Source organism: Rhinolophus hipposideros (genome assembly GCF_964194185.1).
Source record: "Rhinolophus hipposideros genome assembly, chromosome: 10".
Lineage (NCBI taxonomy): Eukaryota > Metazoa > Chordata > Mammalia > Chiroptera > Rhinolophidae > Rhinolophus > Rhinolophus hipposideros.
This window is the reverse complement of record NC_138056.1, coordinates 18,481,885-18,494,246: the sequence shown is the minus strand read 5'-3', so window position 1 is coordinate 18,494,246 and position 12,362 is coordinate 18,481,885. Positions and strand designations below refer to the sequence as shown.

General features: G+C 38.0%; 1 protein-coding gene across 17 annotated transcripts in view; it reads right to left on the bottom strand.

Moving 5' to 3' along the window:
• Positions 1–12,362, bottom strand: part of LRRC4C (leucine rich repeat containing 4C) — a 1,068,826-nt gene that overhangs the window by 33,882 nt on the left and 1,022,582 nt on the right. For 9 of the 17 annotated variants that reach the window (XM_081062636.1, XM_081062635.1, XM_081062634.1 and 6 more), the window contains one exon: positions 4,680–4,767. The exons of the other annotated variants lie outside the window; for them this stretch is intronic. The gene's annotated coding sequence lies outside the window, so the exon portion shown is untranslated. The remainder of the gene's footprint in view (positions 1–4,679; positions 4,768–12,362) is intronic. 17 annotated transcript variants of the gene reach the window in all.

The window sequence follows — 12,362 nt, the reverse complement described above, 5'->3', positions numbered from 1 at the left end:
AGTTCTCCAAATATCACCTGCTCCTGAACTCCTCACTACTCTATATGCCTGCAAGAGTGTTTGTGTCCAGGGATCATCTCCACGTACCTAGCGATTCTTACACCTTTGAAAACAGTACCCTCTCTGTTCGTCTGGTCCTTGACCTCATTCCTACGGCTTGTTGTGCCTCATCTAACTTTACTTCAAGAGGCTGCCCTGCCCAGTGACCAATGTTTTAAGCTCATTCCAATTATTTTCCATTCCAATACAATTCCTTGAGGCATCCAAGCAAAATCTAAGTGATTTGGTTTGACTCTGGAAATGGTCTACCATTCAGGTTACACACTGAAACATCAGAGATTTCTGCATTTTCTTCAAGTCAAGGTGACTGTAAGCGCTCTGAGAACAGGTCTAACAAAGTTTCAGAGCCTAATTATACAATAATTACCATCTCAGTGGCCTGCATGTATTCTGCACTAAAACCTCCATAAAATTTTAGTTTCTAGATTGTCTTTCTGCTTCGGGGACCTCTTCTGAATATACAAAGAGATTGACTTAACTGAAATAACACCAATTGTCATAGTTATGTCTTTTGAAGAAATGACGGTTTCAAGTCAAGTTAGGTTGAAATTCTGATGGAGAACTGAGTATTCTGAGTAGTTCATGGAAGTTAGAGACAAGAGATGATAATGTGAAGTCCCTTGATGAAGGCCACATTTTCATATTGAGCAGCTATTTAATGGAAGTGTGGCTAGTAGCCTGTAATCTTGAACTCTGGGAGAGGAACAAATAGGCATGCTATCTCCATCATTATCCTCTGACATTAGGCTGCTCCCCTATGAGCAGTTCCCATAAGACATTCCAGAGTGTCCACATAGTATTTCTTCTGGTAAGTGCCTGTCAAGCTTATTTTTAAACAAATTCATTTCTTTTCAGATTGCTTCCAACATCAAAACCTGTACAATTATATTTTTAATTTATTGAGTACGATATAAAATTTATTCTTTTGTCCCTTAAGAGCAAAGTCAATTTTAGGATTTGGCATTTCAAAACCAACAATATACAGAAATAGCCTTATTCAAGCAAGCTTAAAATATACTAAGGAAATACATTCCCTGGTGTGTGTAATTTGGCAAGGTTGAAGTGAGGAGCCACTGCTCTCTGGCTCTGGGTTAAACCATTTTTGCATCCAAAAGATCTTTAATGCAATTCATCGAAGTGGCAATTCTGTAGAAATACAGGTCACCAACCTAATATCCATTGGCAGGTGGGAAAATGTTGTAGATGTTTATGCTGGCATTTGGTTCTATTCCTATGCTGGGTATGTTTACATGAGGGCTGCTGTCTTCCTCACGAAGACCGTTTCAAATCAATTGAGGGTTAAAAGTAGAAAAAGAGCGTAAAAAAAAAAAGCGTTTCTTAGTTGATAAATATTTGTCTCTTTACTCATTCATTTACTCATTAACTATTCATTTTGTTAGCTTTAAGTCACCGTAACCTTATTGAGCATGAAATGATTAAGTGGGAGTTGGGCAGATGGTGGAGTTGGGATGGATCTTAATTATGCTACACTGCAAGAGAGTCAAGTCTGTACTTCTGTATAAAGGGAATGTCCCCTTGCAGATGGAAATTTGGTCACTGATGTTTTGTCACACTCACGAGTCTAAAGTCCTCCTCCCTTTATTACTGCTTGGAGAATCCTGGTCAGGACAGAAGTCTCAGACATCGAAGATAATTTTTAAATTAGAGTTAGAGAAGCCATTCTCAGGTTAATGAGCACAGAGCAGCAGGCATTTTGAAGAGTTTATTTGGAGAAATAAAACGTCTGCAGAAATCAAGTGATTAAGATGTGATACTCACAGCGAACTCTGAGCGATCTCATTAGCAGAGACTAAGAATAATCTACAAATGAAATAAGAGCCCTGTGCAAGGTCACAGACATCCCAGTGCAGGCCAGTAGGGTGGGACCCACTGAAGAGGAAGATAAGAAACCTGATTGGATCAGATCAGGGGAAGGGATGCCTGTTTCTGCCAAAGGAAGTCTTAGAGAGGAAGAACCAGAAATGTACACGAAATTTTCCATTGCATATTATTTATAGTTCTCCAGATGTGCTTATGTGTATTAAAATGTACATATTTTTTATTCCACAAGGCAGCTTCGATCATTCTCAATTAATTTGAACAACTCTTGTACAAACGCCACTTTCTCACAGATTTTCCTTCAAAAACTTCCATAAAAGGACTCCCTACTCACCTGCACACTGTGACCCACCTCCTTTCTCTGAAATTATACTTTTTTTTTTCTTTTAAAACTGTATTCCTGCTTTCAGAAGAATATAAGTTTCACGAGTAGGGGGACATTATATAGCTTGTTCTCTGCCTTATTTCCTGAGTCTAGAATAATGTTCGGCACATAAGTCACTCAAATAATTATTGAATTTAAAAAAAAATGAAGAACCCTTTTATAGCTTCATAAAATCACCACCTAAACTGTACCTCTATTGTTATATGAATGAGAGAATACTGAAATAGAGACTTTGGCCAAGGAACCAAGATGCATTAGAAGGTACATTCCAAAGGGGATATGCATTTATAGTGGAGGCAGTCATAAGTTGTATGGTTCATAATGTCTTACATATAGCAAATACATCAATGGACCAAAGAAAGCTCATGATGAAGATTTCTTTGGAGAGAGTTTTCCTATGAGCCCCATTTTTAAGGGAAGAAGTGGGTGATCTTACATCCTAACCCTCAGCTTAGTGAAGAGGGACTTCAAGAAGATTATTAGAGGAGGATTTTTGAGTGAATTGTCAGTGGGCTATAACATACCATCACTCACCCCAAGAAAAAGATTGTAGAAGGATCCTGGCCTTCATCACATGACTAAAGATAGGGCTCTGATGGCAGAGTACGGTAGACACAGAAAGGTAGTGTATAAATACCATCTGAAAAATCCATCCCAAGGGCAAACATGAAATGTTGATCACACATAGGAGTTTGTTGAAAGAGCCCTGAAGATGTTTTCAATCCTATGAAAGAGGGTTGCCTCCAGAAATAAACAGTTTACCTGAGAGAAACTGAAAGTACTTCTGGATGCCTAGGGGCTGAGTAAACAGTAAGTGATGTGTTAAGGAAGAAAGTATCACTCACGGCAAGGCATATTTAGTGAGAAAGATGAGTGATTCACCAAAAAAAAAACACAAAAAAAACTAAAAACAAAAACAAAACAAACAAACAAACAAACAAATCCACAAACAAACAGGCAGACACATGAAATCCACCAGGAGAAAGTAAATTCCAAATTCAAAGATATCAATATCAACTCAAGGCAGTATCAGGTAAAAGCCTTTCTTCCCACCTCTTTCCCATTTTCCTTAACCATGATCAAACCAAGAAGCATCAGAACTAGGAATAGGCAGATGGGAGAGGAAGAGAAATAGAAGACTAGGCAACAATATAGAGAAGAAACAAGCCATATCCATGTCCCAGTCTGTGACTTCAGGCTTCCCATCCATAATTGGGTCTGTGATGGGAAAGGCAGGAATCTTAATATAAGTTCAAAGTTTTGAATATTATTCTATGCATATTTAACTTACTTTCCACAGTGCCTTGCATTACATAAATATAGAAAGTTTTCATCTAAGGGCAGAAGTAAAACTAGTGCCAGTGAATGAATTTTAAATGGGAGAGAAAAATGAAATTGCCTTATGATTATATCCACAGTCTGTATTAGATCAATATAATAGTTACAGTAGTTTTATAGATTTCCAAAATCATGGAGTACACAGTTTAAAATTCCAAGTATAAATCACCTCTCAAATTTCAAATTTCAAATGTTTACCTGATTTCTGTCTGGCTATACTTCACATTTTGCTAACGATGGACAATGAAAACAACAGCAGTTAAACTACAGAATAGGGCTCCCAAATTGATATACAAATATTATTTTTTAATCAGCAACGTTTCCAGGCTTAAATATTTCAAAAGTATCTGTTATTTCTAAAAGAGCTCATGAAAGAAGGGTCCATTCAGGAGTTATTTGAAAATTAGAGGCAATTAGCCCTGTCGTATATTCTGGAAAAAAATGTAAGTCAGTTCTGAACAATTTACAGGATATGGGAGAACTAGATCAAACAGTGATGTATCTGTGTGTGTGAAATTGGGAAGGGGTGCATACATGATAAGACACAGAGGTTAGAAAAATTAAAAAAAACAGTAAATACTTTTGGTGAAAAACAAGGCATTGAAAGGGATTATTCCCATTTCAGTAGTTAGCCTCAGAAGGCTAACTACTAGCTAGCCTCAGAAGGTCCTTCTGAGCTCTCATGTTTTTTATAAAATATTAGACCACAGAGAACTTAAGATATTATTTTACTAAATGCAGCGTTCACAGTTATTTTGGACTTTTTGTTTGGTTGTTCATGTTTATTGTATGCCCCATATTTTCCCTTTCTTGACTGTTTTCATGGGGATATTTGAAACATCCGGTTCTGTGTGAAAAAGGAGCAGACAACTGATCTAACTGGTTAAATGGTGAAAAATAGCCAATTTGCATGTCTATCCCAACTCAAGTGTTTGTAACAAATAGAGGCTCTTGGTGGCCTTTAAAAGCTGGCAAGATAAGAGAAATGCAATTTAAAAGAATTATTAATCAATAAAAAGCAAATATTAATTGCCTAAGTTATGTGGACAAACCTTACCTTAACTAGATTTCTTTTGTTCCAACTCATATGTCCCCATACCAACTGACTTGAAAATACAGCCACATATTCTATATTCTGTCCAGAGCTAAAGAGGAAGACAGAAGCAATTGTTACAGTGACATACATAAAAGTTTTGTTCCTTTCCTCATTATTGAATTGCAATCCTAAAACCATTACTGAGGGTGAAGAGGAGAGATAAAAAATGGAAGCAGAAAGGGTGGTATTTTTCCCTAACATTTTGTACTTTAAATATTCATGAATGAGTGCTAATGGATAATAGATCATATTCATCGTTCCCATTATTTTTCTTACTCATGGTCATTGTCTTTTTATTGTCTGGAAAACTGGTTCAGAAAAAAAAAATGAATACAGACTGACCATTTGTCCATTACTATACCAAAAGTCATTTGTTATCTCTTCTCCAAGGACTCAGAATGTTTGACCTTCATTAGCTCACAAGCATCCCAACTGCAAACTCTCTTCACCTTTGCTTCCCTCTTACCATTTTTGGTGGAAAGGTTAAAAGAAAATGGATCTAATAATTTTTGGTATAGAATTAGAGAAAGAGACATATAGATACACTAGATAAATACATTGCTTCCTTCAGGTCCAAGGTAAGAGGGAGAGCAAGGAAACACCTGTTTGATTATGTCTGGCCTCTCTCTCTTTTTTTTTTTTTAAACAAATTAGTTTCAGGTGTACAAAACAACATAATGATTAGACATTTACACCCCTCACAAAGTGATAATCCTGCCTCTCCCCCAGTCTACTACCCCTCTGACATCCTATATAGTTGTTACAATACCACTGACTATATTTCCTATGCTGTACTTTATATCCCGTGTGGGGGAGGGACATATATACAACATGATCTTTACATGATCTTTACAACATGATCTTTACATGATCTTTACAACATGATTGATTATATTCCCCATACTGTATTTCACATCCCCATGACTGTGTTGTGACAACCAATTTGTATTTTCTAATCCCTTCACCATCTACCTGAACGCCCCACCCCAACCCCATCTAGCACCATTTCTTGAAGGCTGAGACTTCTTGCCGCTATTCTGGAAGTTCCCAGGTTGCTCTGTAGTTATTCTTTCACTTGAGGAGCACACCCTTCCCCATTAGATAGTGAGCTACTTGAAGAGATATGCAAGTGTTTTGTCATCTTTTTAGCCACAAGTTTCTGCTTACGTGCTTGTTTTGCTGTTGTGTTTATGAGGGCCACGTACTATAAAAAACTCTTTATGTAAGGTGTGTCATTTACAACCATTCAACAATGAGGAAATGATTGCTTAATAAGGTTAAGTAACTTGGTCAAAGCTTTTCAGTAGCAGAGACAGGTTTCTTGTTCAGACTCTCCAAACCCAAAGATGAGGCACTTGAACTTGTACTCCTAAGCACCATTCAGAAAGAAAGGGCTGGGCGGCCTTTCCTGTGATCATTTTCATGAAATAGATTGTAACTCCCAACTTCGTCTTAGCCCTTCTGAATGAGATGTTCTCATTTGCCATCTCACCTCATCTGCAAGCTCCATTATTCCTCTAATCACGACCGCTATCTCTTTTGTCTTTTGTCTTCCGTTATAGTTTTGTTGAAGGGCAGTGGCTGTATTGCACCTCGTCCTGATTAAGCAGGCATGCCATTTGTCAGGGAGCTAAGCAAGAAAAGTCCTTATAGTGGTCCCCTTAAGTCATTGCTTGGCATGTTTCCCAGAAAGCACAGTGAATGTTATCCATGTGCAGGAACATTCATACCCATTAAATGTTTCAGATGTATTTTGAACCAAATTTTACACACGCCAGAGAGAATGGTAGTTTCACATTATTTTGAAGGTTTGATTTTAATAAGGATTGGCTTTTGGATGTTTTAAAACAAAGTGTGCTGCATTTCAAAAGGAGTCACCACCTCCTTTGATATTCTAAATCTCTTTTTACCCGTATTGGAGGTGAGAGTAGGGGAATATAAACTCCCTCTTAAAGAAATCATTGGGTTGTAAAATATCTACACTATAAAGACATTTGGTGGCAAGGTATCAAGTGTATACATTAAACCTGTGGCTGATTGCAGTCCTATGGTATAAGGTGAAATTAAAAAGAATTATACATACATATTTGTATCTATGTATGCATGAATATGTATATATTCTGAAACCCAATATGTTGTTATGTATGACTTCGACTGTAAGTTGCTGCTAGAGTTAACATATCCTATGAATAGAGGTTGATTTATAATAGCATGGCTGCCATTATGGGTAGAAATACCACATAAAAGAACATTCTCAATTGTGGTCTTGATTTGAAAACGGAAAATTGAAAATTCACAATTCTAAGATGACTTTGAATTGCACCACTGTATATTTTCCCCAACCTCTGAGTATGAGCGGGACCTGTAACTTCCTTCTAACCCATTGAAACTGACAAAAGTGATAGGATCTTCAGTACCTTGACCAGGGTGTGTTGTACAGCAAAGGTAATGAACGGGAGCTCACCCTGATGAGTACATGATGTGATATACGATCTGTCTTAGGACTCTGTAGTAAGAGTTTCCCCTTTTGGCCTTAAGAACAAACTGCCATGTTGTGAGAGGGCCATGTGGCAAGGAAATGTAAGTGGCCCCTAGAAGCTGAACCTGTGGCCTAGCTGATACCCAGCTAGAAAGCCAGGACTTCAGTGCTAAGCTACAAGGAATTGAATTATATCAATAATTACTTAAGCTTCGAAAAGAACCCCAACCTCTTCCTAAAGTCTGGCCAATGGCTTAATTACAGCCTTTTGAAACCCCGAGCACAGGACTCTGTGAAACTGTGTCCAGAATCCTCTCCTCAGAAACGGAAATAATAAATATATGTTGTTTTAAGCTAATACAACTTAGTAATTTGTTACACAGAAATAGAAACCAGAATATGTTTCCTACTTATTTCCTGGAATTATAGGGCGCACATTTCAATCATTGGCAAAAGTATCATCTCTCAATAATTCAGCATAACCTGAATAGAAACTGTTCTTTGGAAGGCAAAGAAGACCCCTCAATAAGATATTAGAGCTTATGAATTAAGAGGAATAGGCATGCCCAATAGATGTTGTATGAAGAAAGTAGAATGGATACCCATCCGGGAATTAAGCTCATGACATGTTATCAAAGTAGGGTATAAATGTATTTCTCCAGAAATCTTAAAATAATAAAAAATAAAATCCCCTCAAACTAAATATATACAGAGGTATTTATTGAGAAGCCATGAATCATACAAATACAACCTTAAGGAATTTATTCTCTTGTTGGCAAAAGTATGAAAGAATATGAAATAAAATATGGCATTTAACCAGGCGTATCATTGTACTTATGCATGTATCTTGATGTGTGTCTGTGTATGGGTCTATGTGTATCTGTGTATGTGTCTGCATGTATTTATATGTCCATAGTTGTATGTGTGTTTATGTGTATGCATAGTTATATGTCCGTATCTACATGTATCTGGGCATGTGTTTGCTCCTTTGTATCTGTGTGTGTCTGTGTGTATGCCTTTATGTTTGTTTGTGTCTGTGTATGTGGACTGTAGTAATGTATGCGTGTATCTACATAGGGGACAGTGTGTGTGCATGTGTCTGTGTTTTTGGGTATTTGAGGAGGAGTGAAGAAGATAGATAAAAGGCAAATGAAGCACTTTAAAGTCCTTTATAATGATTAATATGGGATAGAGAATAAAAACAAACAACACTGACTGGACTCTGCAATCTAGTGTTGGTTCTAATTCTCTAACATATTAGCTGTTACTTTGGTAACCTGCTTCAGTTGTGAGCCTTGTTTTTCCTATATAAACAATAAATTCAATCATAAGAGTTAAATTAAAACCACTCCACCACTGGTGGGAGCATAAACTGGTTCAAGTACAGAGAAGACGGGTTGTCTTTAATAAAGCTAAGCAGACTCGCGCCATGACCCAACGATTCCAGTCCTAGGTATCTGTCATCAATATGAATATGTACCTCTGTTGACTAAAGGCACATATTAGAATGTTTATAGCATCACTATTCAGCTCTTATAGGTTCAAATTAGAACTGATTCAACAAATGAATGGATGAACTGTGGTATATGTACCCAATGGGATACTATATAGAGATCAGAACGAGCACGCTATAATCTCACAATAATATGAATGAATTGCACAAATATAATGTGAACAAAAGAAGCTAGACACATAAAAGCATCATATGATTTACATAAAGTACATCAACAAGAAAATACAACCTAAATAGACAAAGTTAATCTAGGTGCTTAGAAGTCAGGATAATGGTCATCCTTGGAGAGCGGGGCATTTTAGGAGAGGGCATTTGTGAGCTTCCTCTTGTGAGTGCTGGACAATTGACACAATATTTGTCAATTGTCACGGACATGTAGTCCTCTGGCATGCGTACTTTTCTTCTTAGAATATTAAATATGAATATAAAATTTAAAAAATTAGTATCATACTGTCAGACAGCTGTGATGATCAAACAGGATAACATACATGAATGTAATTTGAATACATTGCAGCACCAGAGCCCTTCTTATAGGATTTTCTTATGAATGGTTTTCAAACTGGGTAATGACCACTCATTGGTTCTGAAATCAATGTATGGACCAGGACCCGCATTAAATAAAATAACAGAGAATATAACAGAAGATAACAGAGTGTATTATATACTGGGAATTGTTTTTTGATATATATGCATTTATAACTGGTTTGAGATGTAAGTGTACTTTTATTATGGGCCACAGTAAAAAAGGGTCAAAGTTATTGCTATCGCGTATCCTTGATATACAGACCAATAGCCACATCCTAGCCTCACTGAATGCCTCCTACCATATCCTGTCAATGTATTATGACCCCCTGGCCCAGAGACTTCACTAATTCAACATGAGTCAAGTGAAGAGGCATTTCAACAGGAGAATCTCAGAGCACAAATAAAGCACTCCCACTTTATATTCATAAGTAATCCCAACCATTGGTGTCATCACTCCTGGTCATTTTCCAGAAGACCTAGAGCTTTTCACCTTGTATATGGCCTAGAACTCTGCAAACTGCTCCTTAAAAGGGAAAACTGCTGTACATAGACTCCGTTTCAACCATTTCTCTCTGTAACACTGTAGCAGATGTAAGGAGTGGTAGCACTGTGTGTCAGTGAAGACCAAATGGAAAATATTGTTCATTTGCATATTCCTAAAATAATGGGATAAGGATAATTAATAGCTATTTTTATACCCCTTGATTTAATTAATTCCAGCTATAATGTTTGTAAACATGTGATGTTATGTTTGGATACATGTGTCAATGTGAAAACTAGCTACTAATATAAGACATTAAGGAACAGTTTTAAAAGGCACCAGCAGAAGGCGGGACTCGATAGTTCCTTGTTTTCTAGTTTGGGACATGTTTACCCACAGAAATTGCAGGTGGTGATATTCTATGGCAAAAAAGGGCTCTGGAGAGGTGGTGGGAAAGCGGTCTAGGCAAAATAAAGAGATGAACAACAGGATAGGGTGAGTCTTAATCCTGGAGGCCTGGTGAAATTCAGATTAATACAGGGTAGAAAGGGCAATGTCTTGTGGAGGGTGTCATCTCACTTCAAACCCACTGATGCATAACATTCTTTTCCAAGGAAAGGGGATTTGAAATAAAGAAACAAAAGAGGGAACATGATTGGAGAGAAAACTTGTTTCATTGGGGGACAGGGGTTATTCCAAGGCTACTGGAAAAATCAAATATGGGGACTAAGTGGTGTTTGAAGAAGGGCTGGACAAGAACAAAGACAAGCGAGGCGAGTTCAGTAAAACACTGACATTTGGTGGGGAAGCCATTTGGATTGTATTCATGTGTCAAAGAGTGGAAAGAAAAAAGAGTTCTGGGTGAGGCTGTACAGTGACCACAGAAGCAGCCATGGTCTGGGGCTGACGGAAGAGGGGTTCTTTCAGTTTTGCCCTAGTTTGGGTCCAAACATTCTGATGCTTCAAGTCAATGAACTCACTTCACACCTGTGTGGATTGGTCACAGTACAAGGAAAGAACCCTGAAAATCTCCACAGTATGCAGGGACCTTCCTTTGAGTTAATTAAAGCTGCAAGCATAAAGGACGAAGGTTCCCTGCCTTTTACTAAGCAAAACCCTCCTGCTCTGTGAAGGGTCAGATGGGGAAGAGAAACCTCATATCAGAGCTAATGATCATATCCCTGCTTTGCTAATTAACGGCACTGACTGATGGAGTGTAAAACAGAACTTAAAAGGCTCCACACCAGCTGAGAAGTCAGGGCTAGGAGAGAAAAGGAGCAGGGAATCCTTATAAAGCTTAGAATGAAGGAGAATCTTTAATTTTCTGTTAATTACATCTTTTAAATCTATAATTTCTGAGCAGGGTTAGTAGGCAAAATCAAATCAGTACTGCCATGACACAGCGGTTCCATTTTAATTAAAAGCCACCACCTTCTCATTACCTCACACAAGGGCAGAACTGGAGTCACCCTGAGTTTCATATTTACTTCAGTTTTTCCCTTTTAATTCTTGCATGAACAATTCTAACCCCTGACTTTTCTAAAATAACTTTTCCACGGAACATTTTAATTCATAATAACTATAAAGACGAATGAGTATGCATTCCCAAGACCTTACATGAATTTATATACATTTATATATGTGACTATAAGGTCCTAAGACTATATAATCTTGAGACTTACTTTTCTGGGCTATAGCAAGCTCTAAGGAGCACCCTGGTATTTTGAAAGTGTTTGTATCCTGTTAACTCGCTCCTTTGCCAGTCACTCGGTGGGTAGTTCTTTCCACAGAAAACAGTTTCAATATTATCCTATAAGGGTAAATATCTGACACAGGAGAGAATATGAGGTATTACTATACATGTATATATTATGTTAAACTCTTCATAGAGGATCAATTCTTATAGCATAGGAAATAGTTTTGATGTATAAATATTTTGGAGGTGGTGAAACCGAGGGTCCTTAGGAATTTGGTTTTATGTGTGTGTGTGTGTGTGTGTGTGTGTGTGTGTGTGTATGCTATATGGTTTTCCATATAATATATGAGGCACATATATATCTCAGAGACCTAGTCTTTCAGCACCCCCAGAAGGGAAGCAATCCCCAAGGCAGCAAAAAGACGGTAGCCCAGACCTCACCAATGGTGACATGGTCCAGACCTCTGACAGACTGAAGATTACATCTTGACCTAGGTTTCAGCTCCTGAGCCCTAAAGTAGGACGATACCCTGGCTTCTTTCCCATGAGATCAGGAGAGATGCTGGGACAAGACCTCAGAACTGTCCTCAGGACCTGAAGAAATGATTCATACTCTCACCTCTGACCAATCAGCTCCCAGCGTGACCTTGAACCCCGAACACAGGGTGTCTTGTGATTTTTGCACTGTACCATCTGTATAATTTTGCACTGTATAACCAACATGCTGTCCGGGAGTGGAGTCTTTAGCGTTTGCTGCCCCATCTACGGATCGTCCAATTCAATATTAATCTCTTAATATGTTTTCCCTTCTACATTGCAAACTCCTGCGTGTGCATTTCTTTGGGTCAGTGTGCAGACAGGAGGACTCAGGGAAGAACACTGGGGTTCCAGTAACCCCACTTACCAGAGTGGGGAGAGTCGACCCTAAGGTATGAAGACTGCCTGAGATG